The 21,508-nt window shown below is 45.4% G+C and overlaps 1 protein-coding gene across 1 annotated transcript in view; it reads left to right on the top strand.

Annotated features, from left to right (window-relative positions):
- The window catches only part of PPCDC (phosphopantothenoylcysteine decarboxylase), a 77,771-nt gene extending 65,391 nt beyond the window's left edge, over nt 1-12,380 (top strand). Inside the window, exons 5-6 of the transcript XR_013995596.1 lie at nt 3,229-3,450; nt 11,051-12,380. The gene's annotated coding sequence lies outside the window, so the exon portion shown is untranslated. The remainder of the gene's footprint in view (nt 1-3,228; nt 3,451-11,050) is intronic.
- The last annotated feature ends 9,128 nt before the right edge of the window (nt 12,381-21,508 follow it).

Here is a 21,508-nt window from a genome sequence, read left to right as displayed (position 1 = left end):
TGTGCTAAGTGTCCCAATTATCTGAGGTGGACACTCTTGGTGCACCCCCTTGTGGGCTTTGTGCACAGTCTTGTTGTAGTTAAGCCTTGATTGTTGTAGTTATCACTGGGAGGAATTGACCTCCAGGCCAGTTGGCTGTGAGAATCAGCTGTGTCTGCAGTGGGAGAACTTCTGTGCTGGAGACACCCCTCTGGGGCTAGACTTGCTTCGATGGGGCTTTGGTGCTCACTGAGTCTGCCCCCTGAGTGTGTCTTTTATGGTTCCACGGAGCTGCAAACTGGATGGTCCCACTCTGACCTCTGGGCTTCCTGGCTCCTGGATCTCTAGGGAGGTGCTAATCTAGCCTTTGCCTGAGGCTATCTAGCAAAAGTCTCCCTGCAGGGCTTGGGCAGGGCAGGTCCCATGGGATCAACAGGGCGGGGTTAGCAATTATGGCTGCTCTCAGTCTTGCCCTCAGAGGCTCTGCTTCTCAGTGTCCCAGTAATCGCTGCAAGCCCCACAGAGAGAAAGCTGCCCTAGGGTTCTGAGCAATGCCAAACAGTCCTGCTTCTCCCGTATGAGTCTGGGTCCCTAGAGACTCGCCCGGAGCTGGAGCTCAGAGCCTGAGACTCCCTCCCGATTGAAAACGACAACTGCGCCCTCAGGCGCCAGCCCGCTCCGCATGCACTCCACACCTTAGTATTTTATTTCCGCACTGCGCCTCCTCTGAGTCTCGGTATGTTTTTCTCTTTCCTCCTAGTTGTAGAACTTCCACTCAGCCAGCCTTCCTGTGGTTCTGGATGATGTCCGTTCTGTCTTTTAGTTGTATTTTTGAAGTGGTTGTTTGAGGCAGCAAACTCCAGTGTTTACCTATGCTGCCATCTTGGTTTCTCCCTCGATTTTTATTTTTTAAATATGTTTTATTGATTTTTTTACAGAGAGGAAGGGAGAGGGATAGAGAGTTAGAAACATCGATGAAAGAGAAACATCCAACAGCTGCCTCATGCACACTCCCTACAGGGGATGTGTCCGCAACCAAGGTTCATGCCCCTGACCAGAATTGAACCTGGGACCCTTGAGTCCGCAGGCTGACTCTCTATCCACTGAGCCAAACCCGTTAGGGCTGGCATTTCTTTACACCAATAGTGAACTTACAGAAAGAGAGACTTAGAAAGCAATCCCTTTTACTATCACACCAAAAAAATTAAGCTACGTAGGAATAAACTTAACTAAGGAGGTAAAAGACCTATATGTGAAAAACTACAGGACACTGAAAAAAGAGATAGAGGAAGACATAAACAGATGGAAGAACATACCCTGTTCACGGATTGGTAGAATCAACATCATCAAAATGTCCATACTACCCAAAGCAATCTATAGATTCAATGCAATCCCCATTAAAATACCAATGGCATATTTCACAGATCTAGCACGAATGTTCCAAAAATTCATCTGGAATAAAAAAAGACTTCGAATAGCTGCAACAATCCTGAGAAAGAAGAACAAAGTAGGTGGAATCTCAATACCAGATATCAAGCTGTATTACAAAGCCACTGTTCTTAAAACAGCTTGGTACTGGCACAAGAGCAGACATATAGATCAATGGAATAGAATAGAGAACTCAGAAATCAACCCAAACCACTATGCCTGATTAATATTCAACAAAGTAGGCAAGAGCCTACAATAGAGTCAAGACAGTCTCTTCAATAAATTGTGTTGGGAAAATTGGACAGACACATGCAAAAAGATGAAACTAAACCACCAACTCACACCATACACAAAAATAAACTCAAAATGGATAAAGGACTTAAATGTAAGACGGGAAACCATAAAAATACTAGAGGAATCCACAGGCAGCGAAATCGCAAGAAGGAATTTCTTCACTGATACTACTCCTAGGACAATGGAAACTAAAGAGAAAATAAACAAATGAGACTACATCAAAATAAAAAGCGTTTGCACAGCAAAGGAAACCATCAACAAAACAAGAAAGCCCACTGCATGGGAGAACATATTTGCCAATGTTATCACCGATAAGGGTTAAATCTCCAACATTTACAGGGAACTCATACAACTTAACAAAGGAAGATAAACAATCTAATTAAAAAAATGGGCAACAGACCTAAATAGACACTTTTTGAAAGAGGACATACAGAAGGCCGAAAGACATGAACACATGCTCAAAGTCACTACTTATACGAGAGTTGCAAATCAAAACGACAATGCGGTACCATCTCACACCTGTCAGAATGGCTATTATCAACAAATCAACAAACGACAAATGTTGGCGATGATGTGGAGAAAAAGGAACACTTGTGCACTGCTAGTCGGAATGCAGACCGGTGCAGGCACTGTGGAGAACACTGTAGAGTTTCCTCAAAAAACTAAAATGGAACTCCCATTTGACCCAGTGATCCCACTTCTAGGAATATATCCCAAGAAGCCAGAAACATCAATCAGAAAGGATATATGTAGCCCTATGTTCATAGCAGCACAATTCACCATAGCTAAGATTTGGAAACAGCCTAAGTCCCCATCAGCAGATGAGTGGATTAAAAAACAGTGGTACTTCTACACAATGGAATACTACACTGTGGTAAAAAAGAAGGAATTCTTGCCATTTGTAACAGCATGGATGGAACTGGAGAACATTATGCTAAGTGAAGTAAGCCAGTCAGAGAAAGATAAATACCACATGATCTCACTCATTTCTGGAATATGGAGAACAACATAGACTGATGAACAGGGACAGATCCAGAGACAGAGAAGCAGCTATCAGACCGTCAAACCTCAGAGGGAAAGTAGGGGAGAGTGGGGGTAAGGGAGAGCGATCAACCAAAGGACTTGTATGCATGCATATAAGCCTAACCAATGGACACAGACAACAGGGGGATGAGAGCATGAGTGGGGCTGGGAGAGGGTTGGGGGTTAATGGGGGAGGAGGACACATTTATTTTTTGTTGTTGTTGTTTTTTAAATTAAATCTTTATTGTTCAGATTATTACAGTTGTTCCTCGTTTTTTCCCCCATAGCTCCGCTCCACCTGGTTCCCACCCCACCCTCTGCCCTTATCCCCCTGCCCCCCAGTGTCCTCATCCATAGATGTACGATTTTTGTCCAGTCTCTTCCCGCACCCCCCACACCCATTTCCCCACCCTAAGAATAGTCAGTCCACTCCCTTTCTATGCCCCTAATTCTATTATATTCACCAGTTTATTCTGTTCATCGGATTTTTTTTTTTCTCAACAGAAACTATACAGGCCAGAAGGGAGTGGCAAGAAATATTCAAAGTGATGAATAGCAAGAACCTGCAACCTAGATTACTTTATCCAGCAAAGCTATCATTCAGAATTGAAGGTCAGATAAAGAGCTTCACAGATAAGAAAAAGCTAAAGGAGTTCATCACCACCAAACCAGTATTATATGAAATGCTGAAAGGTATCCTTTAAGAAGAGGAAGAAGAAGAAAAAGGTAAAGATACAAATTATGAACAACAAATACACATCTATCAACAAGTGAATCTAAAATAATCTATTGCTGCCAGTTGTATAGAATTGACTCCCTGACCTGGCTCAGCTCTTGATTATCCCCTGTATGGCCCTGGAGGTGGCATTCAGGACTTTTACCATGTTACAAGCCAGCCAGGTCACTTCTAGATGAAGGGAGCCTACCATTACTGGCATGACAAAGATGGTGAAGGCAATATATTCAGAAGGGCTCAACAGGTGGAGGTTGTCATTGCAGTCTGGTGCCAAGAGAAGGTCTCTTTTGGTTCAGACCCTGTGATATTTCTGGGGCATAAAGATAGTCAGTTGTTCTAAGGAACAACGCACTCCCCGCCCCCTCCCCTGCATGGCAGGGATATATGAAGAAACAGTTATGTAAGATTGGAGTCGCTCAAGGAATTAGGCAGAGGCAGCAAGCAAGCAGGAGGGAAGTTTATTAGAGGGAATGGGGGATGGAGCCAACAAGAAAGGTTAGGACTCAGCCTCCGCTGTCCTTGGGGTTGAATTTTATGCCCCAAAATGGCAAGGGGCAGAGGCTGGGGGATGTAGGTGTTCTAGTCTGATTAGATGGAGCTCGTTGTCCTTCAGACTGATTAGTGCTGGCCATTGAGGATGTAGGCTGTAAGCCGTTGTTATCGTTGGCCTGCTGTCTCGCCCTCAGTGCGGCTGCCTCCTGTTGTGCTGGATAGAGTGGCCGATGGCTGTTCCACGAAATGAGGCTGGGGCCACTTTCTCATTCGGGACTTTCTAGTCCACCTGAGCCAAATGTCCTCTGCTGGCCTGTCAAGTTACTCCACATATCAGAAACCAACAGCCTGCAGCTTGGTATGTCCATTACTATCAGGGAGGGTGAAATTATCAGAACATTTCATATTGTAGTATTATGGGTTCACTCAGCGAGATAGACCACTGACTCAGAATTTAAATTTAAGAGCCTTTATTAAGCTGGCCAGCTGACTACAGTTACAGCACCCTGCTGAAGCAAAGGCTGAACTGCAGTCGCTGGCTACAGGAGTTACAGCGTTTTTATTTGCAAAAACCACAAAGTTACAAAACCTTAGTTCCTGACACAGTACAGCGTCATTACAGTGACTACCTTCCTATCTATGTGTTCTAGGAACAGAGAGTACAGAGTGCTGGGAAGGGGCCATGAGACCATATCTCAAGGCCTGGCCTGATGTCAGTACCTTCCTATCTGTGTGTTTTAGGAACAGACAGCACAGCATGACCCATCTGGCCAAAGCGCCAGATATGCAGCCCAGCACAGTAGTTATTAGATACTGACAGACAATAAGTAGAACACCCAGTAAAAGCCAGATATTCACCATAGGAAGCTACTGCAGTAACCTTTATAGAAAACATTCCTGCATCCTTTTCCCAGACAGTGGGTCCTAACTCATAAAGGTCCCCATATGTGACTTTCTTCCCAAAATGAATAGAATGAGTATAATTCTGTATATTAGCAATAGGTGTCCCAACTCCTAGTAGGCAAGATGTAAAGGTCTGTTCTACATAGGTTCCTCCTGAAAGGCAAAAGTCAGAGATATTAAGAACATTTTTATGCTAAATACACCCAAATATTTTCATCTCTTCTGAAGGAAATTAGTTCTCCTTTAGCCAGACCAACAATGGTCAAGAGCGAGATGATAACAAATGCTGCCTTCAAAAGATGACCTTGAGCCCTAGCAGTTTAACTCAGTGGATAGAGCATCGGCCTGTGGACCAAAGGGTCCCAGGTTTGATTCCAGTCAAGGGCATGTACCTTGGTTGCAAGGTCCTCCCCGGCCCGAGCCCTAGTCAGGGCTCGTGCAGGAGGCAACGAATCCATATGTTTCTCTCACATAAATGTTTCTCTCTGTCTTTCCCTCTCTCTTACCCTCTCCCTAAGAATCAATGGAAAAATATCCTCAGGTGAGGATTAACAAAATAATAATAATAATAATAATAATAATAATAATAATAATTTTTTAAAAAGAAAGAAAGAAAGATGACCTTGAGGTATTCCTTAGGTTCTGGTGCCCTCTTCACTCTGGTGTGATGGATCCAGGACTTTCCTGCTGCTGGCTTCAGAGTAGTTGGAGTGGTGAGGAGCATGTTCCAGGATCCTGTCTGGTTATTCCTCTAGTTGATCATCTGGCAATCTGGTTTTCCATGTTTTGAGGAGAACTCTGTCTCTTGATTCAAAGGGATGTAGCAGACCTCTGACAGAAAATCCCTGGCACATGCCAAATTATTCATTCCAGTCAGTGTTTGATTAAGATGCTGCATATAATTCTTAATTTTAACATCATGGTCTACATATATATCTCCTGCTCCTATAGCCATCTGAAAAGGTGGTCCATATATTATTTCATAGGGACTCAAGTCAGTCCTGCTTCAGGGAGCTACTTTAATCCTGAGCAGGGCAATTGGCATCCGGGGATCCCAATGCAGATGAGTGTCCCGACAACGTTTGGTATATTCTTCTTTAGGGTGTGGTTCATTTTCTTAACCGTTCCTGAGGCCTAGATGTTATCTCTAGGGAAAAAAGGTCAGGGGATCCAAACCAGTGTTATGCGAGGGGAGGAAAGGCCATCCCACCCTACCTTACAATTGTCCCTTGGTAGGCTCCTGGGGCCTTCCCCCCTGGTGACCTTCTGTTTTTGCTCTGCTCATGTCTGTCTAACTGCCTACCGCATCCCTCCATCAAAGATCTTAGCTCTGAATTATTTCAGAGAAAAGGGGTGCAGGGTCTCTTTTGTAGCTGCTTCCTGCTGAGGAGGGGAAACGTTTTCCTTCAGAGCCAATAAATCCTTGCTCTCTGTCAGAGGGACGATGAGGCTTGGGCAGCGGAGCAGGTGCTGATGGTACCTAGAGGCGGTATTCCGAGTACAGTAGGGGTTGTAACCTGGTGGAGACAAACTGTGCTATAAACTTTAGTCTTATTGGGGCAAAAGCCAGAACAACAAGAATTTTGACAAATGATCTGGTGGAAGGGGAAGAAAAACATATTAGTTCTAATAATTCCAAATAAAAAGACGGGAGGAAAAATGAAACATTAGTTTGGAGGGAGGTAGCCAAATATTTAAGAAAACTAGATAAATTCAGGATCTAGTTCAATTCATAGGTGAAAAATAAAGCTTTGAGACTAATATTCACAACTGTGTATTAGTCTATTGAAACACAATCTCCTCTCCCTCCTAAAATCACTTTCATTTTTTTTTTTTCAAGAGGACGGAAGAGGGGGAAGGAAGAGTGCAGTCATAATAATTCCACTGTTTTTTAAAATATATTTTTATTGATTTCAGAGAAGAAGGGAGAGGGAGAGAGAGATAGAAACATCAATGATGAGAGAGAACCATTGATCGGCTGCCTCCTGCACACCCCTACTGGGGATCGAGCCTAGAACCCAGACATGTGCCCTTGACCAGAATTGTACCCTGGACCCTTCAGTCCCCAGGCCAACATTCTATCCACTGAGCCAAACCAGCCAGGGCACCCTCATTTTTATTAAAGAGACAAATTAAGACCAGCCTGGCTGGCATGGCTCAGTGTTCAGTCATTGACCTATGAACCTGGAGGTCGAGGTTCCGTTCCCAGTTAGGGTATATGTCCAGGTTGTGGACTCGATCCCCAGTGTGGGGCATGAAGGAGGCAGCCAATTGATGATTCTTTCTCATCATTGATGTTTCTATCTCTTTCTCCCTCTCCCTTCCTCTCTGAAATCAATAAAAATATACATTTTTAAAAAGACTAATTTTTTTTACTGTATCAAATCTAGTTTCAATTTGGCCTGCTTGTTTGCATGAACACAGTAAGAATAATAGTTGATTATATAGGCTTAAAAAATATCTAGATATATAAAAGCCTAAGCAACCAACCAACTGAACGACCTAACAACTGGTTGCTATGATGCACACTGACCACCAGGGGGCAGACACTCAATCCAGGAGCTGCCCCCTGGTGGTTAGTGCACTCCCACGGCCAACCTCCCGTGGCCCCTTCCCCCAGCTGGCCAGTCCTGATGGCCCCGATTGGAACCTCCCATGGGCCCTCCCCTTGGATGGCCAGTCCTGATGGCCCCAATTGATCAGGCCGGCCAGCCAACCTCCCGCAGCCCCTCCCCCCAGCCAGCCAACCTCCTGCAGCCCCAATTGGCCCCAATCGAGGGACTCCACCTGTGCATGAATTCATGCACCGGGCCTCTAGTATATATATATACTTTGCTGGGATCTCATGATTGAGCTTTAATTAGCCCCACAGGACAAAGAAGTTGAGCCACCTAGCTGCCATCAGGTTGGCCTGCAATACCTGTACACTTGGGTGAATTCCTCAAGTTGAGTTCCCAGTGATGTCTTTTTTTTTTTTTTAATATATTTTATTGATTTTTTACAGGGAGGAAGGGAGAGAGATGGAAAGTTAGAAACATCGATGAGAGAGAAACATCGATCAGCTGCCTCCTGCACACCCCCTACTGGGGATGTGCCTGCAACCAAGGTACATGCCCTTGACCGGAATCGAACCTGGGACCCTTCAGTCCACAGGCCGACGCTCTATCCACTGAGCCAAACTGGCTAGGGCCCCAGTGATGTCTTGAGGTTCCTTTCTTGCCATGTCTCAGGAAAGCAATCTTCATTCCTTATCTGGAAAGACTGCCATGAGCCATGTGATCAAGCAAGGTACCAGGCTTTCTCCAAGGTGCTTTTATTGGCTTTTTAAGGCTTTCTGGTGACATTTAGAGCCAGGCATGTCTCTCTTAAATTTCAGTCTAAGTCTTGGTTAATAAAACCACAATTGGAAACTGGTCTTATTGATTTCATGCAAAGAAACATATTTCCATGACTCACTCATTAAGAATTGCCAAGTTCTGGAGTGATAAGTGAGGGAAAAAATATAAATGCCTCAATATTGCTTATGAAAGTATAATTTACCAAATTGCTTTAAGAAAAGAAACAAGTTTCCTTATGTCTGAAAAAAATTAAAAATAACCAATATTTTTAACAAAAAAGTACAAAAACTATAATTATTTTCAGTTCAATCAGTGCCATAATCAATTTTGTTTCTCCTGATTCTTCTTGGCAGTACTTTTATAAATCCATATTCTCCATAGAGTTCTAATGCTTTTCATACAGTTCAAAGGGGATGATTTGAAAATTTATTCTCAGAGATAAGTAATTTAATATAAATCAAAGTCCTTTCCATGGATCTCTCAGAAGATGTAACATTTTTTGCAAATTCATTGTAACAAAACAAGAAGAAATTTAAATGACAAGAAGAAATTATAAATTGTTAAAATAAGAAACATTCAAACTTGTGAAGAATTTTTGTGAATTTATTTGAGCCAAACTGTCAACAAATGGGTTTTTAAGTAATTAAGTACCTGATAAACATTACGCAATTGTTAGACCCCTCAGAGCAAGGATGATGGGCCAGGTACAGAAACTCATCAGGGCAGAAAGCTCTGGATGCCTAGCAAGCAGCAAAACTGGGAAAACAAGAACCTCACCCCCCAGGGTAACCTATCCTCCCCTAGCACATCACTGGTCATTCGGTTTGGACCCTGATCTTTCATATCGCTGGTCATGTGGTTTAGACCCCCTGACCTTTTCCTCCCTACAGATAACATCTAGGCCTCAGTTGTGTTTCAGGCCCAGAAAAACAGCAAAACCAGACAAGTGACACAGTGGCTGCCTCAGGACCAGCTACATTGACTAATGACCCTCCCTCTTCCCTGGCACCGACTACTCAGTGGAGACCATGACCTTGAAAGAGCACACCTGGAAAGCTGATAAATATTCTATTAAGACCCTTCCCTGAGACCTCCTCTAAGGTTTATAGGAACTGCAAGAGAGAGATAAATATGCTCAGGACAAAGGACCCAGTGGGAGCTGTCCCTCCAAGGAGCACACCCAGGCCATTTCCCCACAGGCATGTATCCCCAACCTCTAAGGGACCCCATGAGACTTGCAACTAGGGGAGCAATGGGCAGTGGCAGCTCGTCCTGGGCTAGCCCCCCAACTTGTCTCTAAGGCCCCCTTTTCTCTGTGTAGCCCTTCTCTTTAGATATCCCCATCTCCCCTCCCCTTTTCCTTAAATAAATTCCGTTTTCTTTAATCACAATCTGAGATGGCTATTTAGCCTCCCCATGCACCACCAATGTTAACCTTTCAGCTTGCACTGCTGAGGATAAAGTACAGGGAGGGGCAAAAGTAGGTTTACTAGTATAGTTGTGAGTACACAAAACACAGAGTTTATCCATGTATTACCATTTATTAATTATTGTATTATTTTCCATATCAACAACTGTAAACCTACTTTGCCCCACTGTATAAATGCTTTGGCATAAGATCCAAAGCTCCATATTACTGGCCTTTGTCTCTCAGACTCCTGTAGATCCTTACCCATATCAGAACACCAGTCATGCAAGGGAATTTCTTGGAATTCCCATAATGCATTGGCATGTATTGCTTTCCTCCTGTCCATCTCCATTTGCTCCCAAGCATTCTTTTAAGCCATAGCCCCACAATCATCTCCCCCGACTCCCCCAAGACAAGGCTGGTGCCACAGTGTTCAGTGAATGGTTGTGGATGCCCAAGTGGGGTAGGATGGAGTGCCATCAGTCAAGCAACTCCCTGGGCCTAGTCAGCCATAGGATCTCTGGTGTCAGTGTTGAAAACCTGAGCATAGGAATGGGGCAGGGGCTGGGAGAGGGGAGTCTGTAGGGAACCCTGGAGTGGGGCAGACAAAGGCCACTTCTTTCTGTTGCCAAGGTCCTAGCTCTCTCTGTGCTTTAGGGAGTGGGTGTTGGGGGATGGTCATTGTGAGTGGCCACAGGGGACCCCAGTGAGACAGGCCTAGGGCAGCCAGATAAAATATAGAATGCCAAATTAAAATTGAATTTTGGGTAAATAATAAATTTTTATAAGGATATCCCAAATATTGCATGGGACATGCTGCCGGAGTCCATTCATTGTCTTCACTAGCTGAGTTTAGACAGAGACCCCCAAAAGCTAGTGACCTTTGAAGTCCTAGCAAAGGTCAGAACTGTGCACCACCCAGTTAATCTAGGAACCACCCAGTTAATTTAGGTAATAACAGTTGAAGCATCCCCACCTTAGTTCCCTTAATTCCTTAGATACTTATGTAGATCCTTGTTGATTATTGTTAATCAGATACTCCTGGAAATCTATTGATGAACTAATCAGTTACTCTGCCTACTCCCGGAAATCTATTGATGAGTTAATCAGATACTTTTGTCTATTCCTGGAAATTGTTTGCTGATCTGTGTGTCATTGAAACTTCCTTACCCTAAGGGCTACTCCAGATCAATAAAAGATTGGAGTGGCCTGAGCACAGAGGAAGTCCTTAGGGACTTGCCGCCTGGTCCCCCAATATTGCAAAATTATCTCTTGTCTTTTTCTCTCATTTGTTGTGCGGCTCCTCTTTCAGATACCGAACCCTACTCCATGCAGAACGTGGAGGGAGTCTCACACGACAACATACTTAAGCTAAAAAATGTATTAAGTGTTTATCTGAAATTCAAAAATGACTGGGAGTCTGTATTTTGTTAATATTATTGATTTCAGAGAGGAAGGAAGAAGAAGCGATAGATAGAAACATCAATGGGAGAAACCAAGATGGTGGCATAGGTAAACACTGGAGTTTGCTGCCTCAAACAACCACTTCAAAAATACAACTAAAAGACAGAACGGACATCATCCAGAACCACAGGAAGGCTGGCTGAGTGGAAGTTCTACAACTAGGAGGAAAGAGAAAAACATACCAAGACTCAGAGGAGGCGCAGTGCAGAAATAAAATACTAAGGTGCGGAGTGTATGCAGAGTGGGCTGGCAGCTGAGGGCGTGGTTGTTGTTTTCAATCGGGAGGGAGTCTCAGGCTCTGAGCTCCAGCTCCGGGCGAGTCTCTAGGGACCCAGACTCATACGGGAGAAGCAGGACTGTTTGGCATTGCTCAGAACCCTAGGGCAGCTTTCTCTCTGTGGGGCTTGCAGCGATTACTGGGACACTGAGAAGCAGAGCCTCTGAGGGCAAGACTGAGAGCAGCCATAATTGCTAACCCCGCCCTGTTGATCCTGTGGGACCCACCCAACCCAAGCCCTGCAGGGAGACTTTTGCTAGATAGCCTCAGGCAAAGGCTAGATTAGCACCTCCCTAGAGATCCAGGAGCCAGGAAGCCCAGAGGTCAGAGTGGGACCATCCAGTTTGCAGCTCCGTGGAACCATAAAAGACACACTCAGGGGGCAGACTCAGTGAGTACCAAAGCCCCATCGAAGCAAGTCTTGCCCCAGAAGGGTGTCTCCAGCACAGAAGTTCTCCCACTGCAGACACAGCTGATTCTCACAGCCAACTGGCCTGGAGGTCAATTCCTCACAGTGATAACTACAACAATCAAGGCTTAACTACAACAAGACTGTGCACAAAGCCCACAAGGGGGTGCACCAAGAGTGTCCACCTCAGATAATTGGGACACTTAGCACAGAAAGGCACTCTATCGACACAGCGAAGCATAAAAAATGCCGAGACAAAGAAACAGGACACAAACGACAGAATTGGAGAAAAGCAAACTGCTAGATATAGAGTTCAAAACCACATTTTTAAAGTCTTTAAAGAACTGTCTAGAAGCCGCTGATAAACTTAATAAGGCCCTTGAAAAGACTGGTGAGACCGCCGATAAATGTAGTGAGATCTTCAAGAAGACTGGTGAGACTGCCGATAAATGTAGTGAGATCCTCAAGAAATCTAATGAGACCCTCGATGTTGTGATAAAGGACCAACTAGAAATTAAGCATACACTGACTGAAATAAAGAACAGTATACAGACTCCCAACAGCAGACCAGAAGATCGCAAAAATCAAGTCAACGATTTGAAATATGAAGAAGCAAAAAACACCCAACCAGAAAAGCAAAATGAAACAAAGAATCCAAAAATAGGAAGATAGTGTAAGGAGCTCTGGGACAGCTTCAAGCACACCAACATCCGAATTATAGGGGTGCCAGAAGATGAGAGAGAGCAAGATATTGAAAACCTCTTTGAAGAAATAATGACAGAAAACTTCCCCTACCTGGTGAAAGAAATAGACTTTCAAGTCCAGGAAGCACAGAGAACCCCAAACAAAAGGAATCCAAAGAGGACCACACCAAGACACATCATAATTAAAATGCCAAGAGCAAAAGACAAAGAGAGAATCCTAAAAGCAGCAAGAGAAAGAAAATCAGTTACCTACAAGGGAGTACCCATATGACTGTCAGCTGATTTCTCAACAGAAACTTTACAGGCCATAAGGGAGTGGCAAGAAATATTCAAAGTGATGAATACCAAGAACCTACAACCAAGACTACTTTATCCAGCAAAGCTATCATTCAGAAGTGAAGGCCAGATAAAGAGTTTCACAGATAAGAAAAAGCTAAAGGAGTTCATCACCACCAAACCAGTATTATATGAAATGCTGAAAGGTATCCTTTAAGAAGAGGAAGAAAAAGAAAAAGGTAAAGATACAAATTATGAACAACAAATACACATCTATCAACAAGTGAATCTAAAAATCAAGTGAATAAATAATCTGATGAACAGTATGAACTGGCGACTGGAATAGAATCAGGGACATGGAAAGGGAATGGACTGACTATTCTTGGGGGGGGGGGGCGGAAGGGGTGTGGGGTGAGGGAAGAGATTGGACAATAATCGTGCACCTATGGATGAGGACAGTGGGTGGGGAGTGAGGGCGGAAGGTGGGGTGGGAACTGGGTGGAGGGGAGTTATGATGGGAAAAAAGAGTAACTAATGTAATAATCTGAACAATAAAGATTGAATTTAAAAAAAAGAAAAAGAAACATCCATGATGAGAGAGAATTATTGATTGGCTGCCTCCTGCATGCCCCACTCTGGGGACTGAGCCCACAACCCAGGCATGTGCCCTGACTGGAAAAGAACCATGACCTCCTGGTTCATAGGTCGATGCTCAACCACTGAGCCACATGGGCTGGCTGGGAGTCTGTATTTTTATTTGCGTTTAGCAAATAAAGACAACCAAATAAAGGCAACTCTAGGACAACCATTACTATTTAGTGCCCCAAGCAAAGTAGGTCCTTTTAAATTTTATTTTAAATCCTCACCTGAGGATATGTTTTTTTATTGATTTTAAAGGGAGAGGAAAGGAGAGGGAGAGAGAGAGTAAAACATCAATGGGAGAGAGAAACATCTATGGGTTGCCTCTGTAAGTACCCAGACTGGGGATCGAACCAGCAACCTGGGTATGTGCCCTGACCAGGAATAGAATCTGTGACCTTTCCAAGTACAGGACAATGCTCCAACCAACTGAGCCACACTAGCCAGGGCAAAGCCCCTTATTATACACCATGTCACCTCTGTCTTTCCTGGACCCAGTCCTTGCTGCCTCCATGAGAAGTTTAAACAACTTACTGAAATGAATCCTTTCATCCCCCAAACTGCCCAGAACCAGGGGATCAAGGCAAACTGCGGGCTGGAATGGATACTAGAGGTAAGGCCACGCCTTTGGATAACTCTTCCTGCTGAAGGGCGTTCTCCCTTACAGCTTGGGCCTTCTTGGGGTGCTTATGGGGACACAACTTCCTTCTTTAACCCATTTCTTCTCCCCACCTTCCACCCCCAGTCTTCTCTCTAACCTTCCAGGGCTGGTGTCTGCAAATTCTCCCCCCACAGGACTGGCCACCACTCCCCACAGAGCACTGAAACCTGGTACTAGCCTCCTGGAGACCCCTTGGCTGTCTGGCATCCCCTGGTATGGTGGGCTTTTATCTGAGCTTGGGAGGTAATGAGGCCTTCTTCCCCAGTCAGTTGGTTGCTCTCCACCAGCCACAACTGTCTCCAGTTTTCTCCTTGTAAAGAACTGAGGCAAACAAACTCTCCTCCCTACAGGAGGCCTTCTTTCTTACAAAGACCCCAGAGTGGGGGTGGGGGTTATACCCTCCAGCTTGCTTGAGACCCTGGTTTTCCTCTGGTTAACATGACCTTGATCCTCTTCTCTGTGGAGAAAACAGCCCCCACCATATTATGTTGAAGGTGCCTTTTCCTCCTTTGGGCTGGCATTCCCAGCATTTCCATAGGAACTGAAAATGCCTCCTACTGAACCATTTGATTGGGGCAAATCTACCCTCTAATCTAGCCTAGAGTCTCCTCTGAGAAGAAGCCCACTGCATGGAGACAGGCCTGAGACTAGTTAAACTGCCCCAGGCTATTAAGTCGGTCACAAAAAACATCTGCTGTTGGGCACTGGTCTGAGGAAATAGCAGCCATCAAAACTAGCACAGGTTTGCCCCCACGGAGGCAGGAATGATATATTCTGGAAGGGCGATGCATTCTTATAGGGACAGTATCAGGAGAGCTGAGGCTGGTATGGAGGAGTGGGCACAGGTTTGAGGGCCAGCCTCAGCACCAACCTACCAAATCACAGCTGAAGAGTGAGTGAGGCCCAGAAGAAAGCTGAGTTGCCCAAGATCCCTCCGAGAGTGAGTCAGGCCTGGAACCCAGGGTCTGGGCTCCCAGTCAGGATAGGAGGCCTCCTGGCCATATAGCAGACACCCTCGGTTGCTGGAGGGAAGAGTGAGGCTTCCTGGTGAGTTCTGTGCCAGAAAGAGCTCCAGAAGCTAATTCAAACATCCCTCTCTTCCAAGGCAGTGACCTCGCTGCTGCTGTTACATTTACAAGGTCAGTGCTCAGAGACTGGGTATGGGGTTTGGCTGGATGCCAGCTGGTTTAAACAGACCAGTTTTCCACAGGTGTGGATCAGGGGAACCTGGGGGCACAAGACTGCTGCTACCCTATCATGTGCAGGCCTGGGCCGGAGTCCATCTGGAAGCTGCTCCCCACGACCGAGCACCCCTTCTTGCTGGGATCCAACCCCAGCGGGTCCAGGGGTCCCCAAAGGTGTGGACGGAGTCGGCGAAGAAGGAATTAAACAGAGACAGCGTTCAGTTGATCAGCAGCCTAGCCAGGATCTCTAGCCAAGTTCTGGTCAGGATCTCCAGTGGAATTCTGGTTAGGATCTCCAGCCAGGTTGTGTCCATGTTGTCTTGCTAGGTTCTCCAGCCAGGTTCTGTGTCCAGGATCTTTTGCTAGGTTCTCCAGCCAGGTTCTCCAGGTTCTCCAGCCAGGTTCTGTAGCCATGTTCCCTCGCTAGGTTCTCCAGCCAGGTTCTGTCCAGGTTCTCCAGCCAGGTTCAGTCACCAGGTTCTAGTCAGGTTCTCTTGCCAATTTCTGTCGTCAGGTTCAGTCCAGGATCTTTTGCCATGTTCTCTCCAGCGAAGTTCTTCTGTCTCTAGAGAACGTTCTGTGTAGGTTCTGTGCCTAGGTTCTGTCTCTCTCTCTGTTGCTGTCTTGTTACATCTGTATTTATACCAGTTGATTCAATCCTAACAATCTCTATTACAAAGGTTAGGGCGTTTCTTATCTCCATTCCAGGGAGTAAAGATTATGTAGCTTAAGCATGATTGTTCATAGTTAAAGTAATTAATTACCCGCCTGGCACTTAGTTAAGAGGTTTTATTCCCTCCCTAACTTCAGGGGAAAATCCCTACCTGGGGAAACAACCTTTCTCAGAGACCTTGGTTAAAACACATAGTGCCAAGAAGGTGAGCAAACATATTAAGAACAGTATGCCATATATGCCAGGTCCCTTGAAACAGCAAGCATGGACCGGCTCCCGGCACCTTCTCTCCTGTGGCATACTGTAGATTTCAAAGCAATATATCCCGATGCCTGTGCTCTCCTTACAATGAACTTTGACACTTGTCCCATTGAGAGGTGGAACCCACCTGTCCTGCCCTCTCACTTAAGCAGCCTATGACTATAGCAGAAATGATGTGATATGATTTCTGCCTTATTCTTTTGGAGGCTCTTGCTCTTGAACCTCAGCTGCCATGAGGTTAGAATGTCCAGCATAGATAGAGGTGCTCTGTCTACAGCCAGCATCCAAGTGAGCAGCTTTTGAATTGACTTTTGCCTAGCCACCATCTGACTGCCACCACATGAGACCCCAAAAGAGAACCATCAAGTTGAGCCTGGTAAAACTTTATTTATTTATTTTTTTAAATATATTTTTATTGATTTCAGAGAAGAAGGAAGACGGAAAAAGAGATAGAAACATCCACGATGAGAAAGAATCATGGATCGGCGGCCTCCTGCAAGTCCCCCACTGGGGATCAAGCCCACAACCCAGGCATGTGCTCTTGACCGGAATCGAACCTGGGACCTTTCAGTTCACAGGCCGACACTCTATCCACTGAGACAAATCAGCTAGGACCTGGTCAAACTTTAGAACCATGAGAGATAATAAAGCAGATGTTGTTTTTCGCCACTAAGTTTTAGGGGGTTTGTTACATAATAGTAACTGAAATGTATCCAATCAAAGGCTCCATCCTGCACTATCAGTGGCCTCGGGTTCATGTGTGTGGGCACTCTGGAAGGTCGGTCTAAACTCTCCCCATATCCTCCTGCACAAACAGCCACCATGAGCCACCCCTTGGTCCTAGGACCTAGACAAACATGTCTTCGCTGCCCTTGGAGAAGATAGGGTTGGGCAGAGGCCAGCTTAAGTCTGGAAAGTAGACTGGGGCCTTGTAGGCAGGGGACCCAGAACATAATCTAGAAGGGTGTGTGGCTCCAAGTGGGGTCTATCTTTGGTCACAATGGGGTGGGGAGAAGGCAGGGGAGGACCAGAGTGAGACCTTCTAAAGCACAGGGCCCAGGCAGGGGCACTGCTGTGATTGGGCAGTACTGGTCAAGCACTTTCTATGTACCATCTTCCGATCTTCCCCAAGCCCTGCCTGCTGTTCTCACTCTTCTCACAGAAAGTAAGTCACATACCAGGGGGGTGAGGGCATGAGCGGGAGGTGGGGTGGGGGATGGAGGGCTATAGGGGGGTGAGGACATATATGTAATACCGTAATCAATAAAGAAAGGCTAAATAAATAAATGAAAGAAAGTCACAGGGCACAGGCACATCATCTGTATGTAGCCAGGGCCAGGCCTTCTCATCGTTCCACAGTGCTGCCAAGGCTTTGGCTCAGAGACACTTGATTAAGCATTTCTTAGAAATAAAGTCTGTATACCAGCGGTTCTCAACCTGTGGGTCGCGACCCCTTTGGGGGTCGAATGATCCTTTCACAGGGGTCACCCAAGACCATCGGAAAACACATATATAATTACATATTGTTTTTGTGATTAATCACTATGCTTTAATTATGTTCAATTTGTAACAATGAAATTGAGGGTCACCACAACATGAGGAACTGTATTAAGGGGTCACGGCATTAGGAAGGTTGAGAACCACTGCTGTATACTTTTGTTTTAAAACAAAACAAAACTGTATCAGCTTTAGACTAAAAGTGGAGGCCTTGGGAACCTGAAATAGAAGGACCCAGCCTTGACCCATGAGGCCAGAACTCAATGGGCTACTGTCTGGCAGGAGCCCCATCCTACTAGAGTTCATCATACCAGCTGGTGGAGACTCATTTATCTCTTTAGCTCCCACCACTCCTTATGGGCAGCCAGCCCTTCAACCCATGTCCACCATAAGGAGTAACTTTTAAAACTGGTTGGCCCATGCTCTAGCTGGTTTGGCTCAGTGGATAGAGCATTGGCCTGCAGACTGAAAGGTCCCGGGTTTGATTCTGGTCAAGGGTACATTCCCAGGTTGCGGGCTTGATCCCCAGTAGGGAGCATGCAGGAGGTAACTGATCAATGATTCTCTCTCATCATTGATGTTTCTATCTCTCTCTCCCTTTCCCTTCCTCTCTGAAATCAATAAAAAATATATTTTTTTGGGGGGGGGGGGAAAGTTTAACAAACAAACAAACTGGTTGGTCTTAAGAGAAATAGTCTGCCCCTTATCTCTCTTTTGTTCTGTGTTGGTTTCCTGGCCAGTTATAGGGGAGCCTTTGGGTTTTTTGTCTCCTGTTATCTCCCTGCTGGGTTTCAAAGCCAACCTCTCAGCAGCTCTTAGCCTGAGCTGGTGCCTTACCCTGCAGAGACCAGACAACTGCAGGAGGGAGACTTCCCTGCAGCTGGTCTCCTGATCCCAGATTCTAATTCCTGGAACTGCCTGTCCCTCGCCCACTAGCCTGGGCTCTCAGTAAGGCTGGCTGGGTGTCACCTGTGGCTTCTCCAGAGACAGGCATGTGGAGCCCATGGGGCCCACCTAGATTTGGGGAGTTCACAGAGTAGCCTTCTTAAAATTGTTATTACAGAAACCAACATAGGCTTCTCACTTCACTTTTGTATGTTTATTTGTCAAATATATTACAAAAACCAATTTCTTTTATTTCTTAAGAAAGAAAGAATGTTTTATCTCCCAATGAATAGGAAGGCTATAACATCAGATTGAAATGATGTGCCCCACTCCTAGCCCCACCTCCTGCCAGAAAGCACTGCCAGAAGCCTCTCGTGATTCCTGAGATCTGGGAAAACTTAGTCTGGACTGCGTCAGCCCCTGGACAGGTATTAAAACCCAGATCTGAGGAAATGAGGCTCTGGAAATTCCATAGTGCTGCCAGGCCCTAGCACACAGCGGGCTGTGTCACAGCCACCACCACTCACACCCATCCTCCAGACTCAGGTGTCTCCCCCTATAAGCGAGGCAGGCTTCTTGGGTATTCAATCTGTAGTCACACGGGGCCCCCAGCGTGAAGGGCCCCATGCTTGTTTTAATACTCTACTACTGCCGTCTTGAAATCTGAACAAGGAGCCCTGCATTTCCATTTTGCACTGGGCCATAAAAATTATGTAGCCGATCCTGCCTCCATGACATCCTTCTGCTGTCACCCCTCACCCTAAGCTGAGCCTGGTGCCTCACCCGGGCTCACATGGCCCCTCTGCTCACTCCCCTCCCATTACTCTACACTGAAGGCCAGTCCTCATTTATCTGTCTACCTGCTAGTCCAGTGGTTCTCAACCTTCCTAATGCTGCGACCCTTTAATACAGTTCCTCATGTTGTGGTGACCCCCGACCATAAAATTATTTTCGTTGCTACTTCATAACTGTAATTTTGCTACTGTTATGAATCGTAATGTAAATATCTGATATGCAGGATATATTTTCATTGTTACATATTGAACATAATTAAAGCATAGTGATTAATCACAAAAACAATATGTAATTATATGTGTGTTTTCCGATGGTCTTAGGCAACCCCTGTGAAAGGGTAGTTCGACCCCCAAAGGGGTCGCGACCCACAGGTTGAGAACCGCTGTAGACCCTGAACCCCTGAGCCCTCAGGTCTGGGTCAGAATGTACATATGCCCTGTCCCATACATAGTGCATAGCAAGAGCTCAGTAATGTGTGTTTGATACTGGACACAATGGGTCCAGGCTGCCTGTCACTACTTGAGGCAATTAAGCAGAGACAGGGTTGAATAATTTACCAGCATTTATTCTAATAATGCCAGCAATATATGGGAGAGCAGTCAGTTACTCTGGAAATTCTGCTCTGACCCCCCTTGCCAGTTGGCTGGTTACATACACATGAGGGAAAAGATAACTACATGCAGCTTTGAGCTACAAGTGTAACAGGGAACGGGGAGGGGAGGGTCTGCAGTCCGGCCTTCAGGAGCTCAAAGTCTGATAACAAGGTGGCTATCTACGGCCATACCACCCTGAAAGCGCCCGATCTCATCTGATAACAAGGTGGCTAATCTTCTATGACGTTACAAATAGCTCAGCCTGTTCCTGGGACCAGAGAATGGTCAGTGTTCCTGAAGCAAACTCCCAGAAGGGGTCAGAGTCTCGACCCAGCAACCAAGTCAAGGCATGTCCTGCCGTTGGTCTGCCTTTTTTTTTTTTTTTTTTTAAATATTTTTATTGATTTGAGAGAGGAAGGGAGAGAAGAGAGAGATAGAAACATCAATGATGAGAGGGAATCATTGATTGGCTGTCTCCTGCACGCCCCCTACTGGGGATTGAGCCCGCAACCCAGGCATGTGCCCCTGACCGGAATTGAACCTGGGATCCTTCAATCCGCAGGTTGATGCTCCCTCCACTGAGCCAAACTGGCTCTTGGTCTGCTTTTAAAATATATTTCTTTTTACAGCCTTGTTTTTCTTCTTGCAATACACCCTTCAGTTTTCCAGGGTCTGTAAGAAAACCTCTTATCTATAGTCAGTAAGGTAAATAATCGTTAAACAACTGTAGCCCTATTCTTATTTTTTTTAAAAATATATTTTATTGATTTTTTACAGAGAGGAAGGGAGAGGGATAGAAAGTTAGAAACATCGATGAGAGAGAAACATCGATCAGCTGCCTCCTGCACACTCCGCACTGGGGATGTGCCTGCAACCAAGGTACATGCCCTTGACTGGAATCGAACCCGGGACCCTTTTTTTTTAAATTTTTATTTTTATTTATTTATTTTTTTTAATTGCTTAAAGTATTACAAAGGGTATTACATATGTGTCCATTTTATCACCCCGCCCTAGACAGTCCGAACCCGGGACCCTTGAGTCCGCAGGCTGATGCTCTATCCACTGAGCCAAACCGGTTAGAGCTATAGCCCTATTCTTATTACATGCCCTTCCCACTGTCATGTTGAAATTGAGAAGGCTAATTCCAATGTAACCCTGATGTTTCGGGGGCTAGCAATCTGAATCTGTGCCCGAAACCTAATGTACATTCTTAATAACTTATAATTAAGTCACTGCCCCTTTCCCACAATCTGGTCTTGCAAGACCTGTTACCTAAATGCTCACATTTTACAGAGGCCATAAACCATGAACAATACATAACCCCCGGAGGCGTTATCAGTGCTGGCACCAGGCTATGCCCTTAGATATGTTCTCAAGACCCGCATCCCAACCCACAGGGCTTTTTGCAAAGCCCACGAAAGGTCCAGAAGTCCCCATCCACATTTGGGGGACAAAGAAACCAAAAGGGGATAAAAGAAAGGCTTCCACCATATTGGTTTGCTCAGACTCTGGAGGCAACTCCTCTGAGACCACCAGCGTTATAAAGCTGTGTAACTCCATTTCTCTAAGTGTCGCTTGGGTTTCTTCAG

This window comes from Myotis nattereri, assembly GCF_964212035.1.
Source record: "Myotis nattereri genome assembly, chromosome: 1".
Classification (NCBI taxonomy): Eukaryota; Metazoa; Chordata; class Mammalia; order Chiroptera; family Vespertilionidae; genus Myotis; species Myotis nattereri.
This window is presented reverse-complemented; position numbering and strand designations above follow the sequence as displayed.